General features: G+C 55.7%; 1 non-coding gene across 1 annotated transcript in view; it reads left to right on the plus strand.

Annotated features, from left to right (window-relative positions):
* Positions 1 to 1,999: 1,999 nt before the first annotated feature.
* The window catches only part of LOC126147266 (small subunit ribosomal RNA), a 1,909-nt gene continuing 1,408 nt past the window's right edge, over positions 2,000 to 2,500 (plus strand). Inside the window, exon 1 of the ribosomal RNA XR_007530126.1 lies at positions 2,000 to 2,500. This exon is cut by the window's right edge and continues 1,408 nt beyond it. This is a non-coding gene — a ribosomal RNA (small subunit ribosomal RNA).

Below are 2,500 nucleotides of genomic sequence, written 5' to 3' on the forward strand. Positions count from 1 at the left end.
TGTAACGCAATTTGCACCGCAATGTAACTCAATTTGCACCGCAATGTAACTCAATTTGCACCGCAATGTAACTCAATTTGCACCGCAATGTAACTCAATTTGCACCGCAATGTAACTCAATTTGCACCGCAATGTAACTCAATTTGCACCGCAATGTAACTCAATTTGCACCGCAATGTAACTCAATTTGCACCGCAATGTAATGCAATTTGCACCGCAATGTAATGCAATTTGTACCGCAATCTACCCCCACATTGTGCCTTAACCTAACCCACGTTGTGCCTTAACCTAACCCACATTGTGCCTTAACCTAACCCACATTGTGCCTTAACCTAACCCACGTTGTGCCTTAACCTAACCCACGTTGTGCCTTAACCTAACCCACGTTGTGCCTTAACCTAACCCAAGTTGTGCCTTAACCTAACCCAAGTTGTGCCTTAACCTAACCCAAGTTGTGCCTTAACCTAACCCAAGTTGTGCCTTAACCTAACCCAAGTTGTGCCTTAACCTAACCCAAGTTGTGCCTTAACCTAACCCAAGTTGTGCCTTAACCTAACCCAAGTTGTGCCTTAACCTAACCCAAGTTGTGCCTTACCCTGCTCTGTAATTGGCATATGACACGTTACATTAATGTATTGTCCAACCGCAACCCGCTCAGAATGTTGTGTACACAGCTACGTGTCATCTCCCCATAACAGCTGCATTGCAGTGTGGTACGCCATAGAGACGTGTGGGAGTAATGGACGCAGTGGATGGCGATCAGCATGAGCCGTCTGTTCATGTAGTGGCGCGTGTATGCAGACGTAGTAGTCTCTTCTCACACAATGTGATAGCACGGTGCCCCGCGTTCCACATCTGCGACATGCTACAGAGGCCGGTTGACAGTTGGTCGCGCAATGGACATCGCATACGTACGGGGGCACCTTCCACGTGCCCTCTAGTCGGGCACATTTTGTTGCGTGGATGTGAGCGGATGTAGTGTGTCTTGACACCTGACAGGCAGGCATGCAATAATAGTTGACTTTGCAAACGGGGATGGACGTGTACGTTTACTGGTGACGTTACGCAAATGAACAACTGGTAACCCGTTGTGGTGCGGTTGTCCTTGCTGGAGGTACATCTGTGAGGGCAACGATCGGTACAGCTACGAAGCGGTCCCCACCATACCAACGAACGTGAATGTGAATCTGGGTGTGAAGCGATACGCGGCTGTGGGTGGGTGGGACTGTCCCCGGCCGGTGAGGGGGGGCCGCCCGGCGTGCTGGCCGCGCGGTGCGTGGGCGCACGCGCTACAGCCGGCTGGTGGGGGCGCCCAGTGGCAGGCGCGCCGGCCGACGGACGCGGCAGGCGGCGCAGCTGCGCGCCGGGGCACCCTGCGCGCGGCGCCGTGCAGCCAAAGTGGGTCCTCGCCGGCCCGGTGCGAAGCGCGGTGGACATCTGCAGTGTGCTGGTCCGATTGAGGACTGTGTGCGTTGAGGATGCGCCGCCGCCCGGCACTCGGCGCCGCGACGCCGTCTGCTGCTCGGTCGCCCCAGCGGTTCTCGCTGGTGGTTTGTATCGCAGTTGTGCAGACGTGTTGGCACGTGCGCTGTGCTGGGAGAGTTCGCTTCGGCACCCACGTGGGGCCTTTGCCCTTCTGTGGCGCTGGCGTTGGAGCTGCCGGTCACCGTAGGTGGCGCGTGTTGTCTCCCGCCGGCAATGCCACGACAGCACGCTCCCGGGCCTCTGTCGGCAGCGGCAAGCTCAGTTGGGAGCACGGGTGGTCGCACCTAAAGCGTCTACTCGCCTAACTCCGGGCGATTGCGCCTCTCTCGAACCCGACCAAGTACTTAGGACGGCGCTGCGCGCCGCCGGGACCTGAGAGGGTTTCGAGGTGTATTGTGCAGGGGAGCTCAGCCTCCTCCTGTTTGCAGAATAATTGAGCGGACGCTTGCGTGTTCGCGCGGGCCCCTGGGACACACTCCCGGGCGGCCGGCTGCTCAGCTCTAGTTGACGCAGCTCCCTGGTTGATCCTGCCAGTAGTCATATGCTTGTCTCAAAGATTAAGCCATGCATGTCTCAGTACAAGCCGCATTAAGGTGAAACCGCGAATGGCTCATTAAATCAGTTATGGTTCCTTAGATCGTACCCACGTTACTTGGATAACTGTGGTAATTCTAGAGCTAATACATGCAAACAGAGTCCCGACCAGAGATGGAAGGGACGCTTTTATTAGATCAAAACCAATCGGTCGGCTCGTCCGGTCCGTTTGCCTTGGTGACTCTGAATAACTTTGGGCTGATCGCACGGTCCTCGTACCGGCGACGCATCTTTCAAATGTCTGCCTTATCAACTGTCGATGGTAGGTTCTGCGCCTACCATGGTTGTAACGGGTAACGGGGAATCAGGGTTCGATTCCGGAGAGGGAGCCTGAGAAACGGCTACCACATCCAAGGAAGGCAGCAGGCGCGCAAATTACCCACTCCCGGCACGGGGAGGTAGTGACGAAAAATAACGATAC

The sequence above is a fragment of the Schistocerca cancellata genome, unplaced genomic scaffold (genome assembly GCF_023864275.1).
Source record: "Schistocerca cancellata isolate TAMUIC-IGC-003103 unplaced genomic scaffold, iqSchCanc2.1 HiC_scaffold_850, whole genome shotgun sequence".
NCBI lineage: Eukaryota > Metazoa > Arthropoda > Insecta > Orthoptera > Acrididae > Schistocerca > Schistocerca cancellata.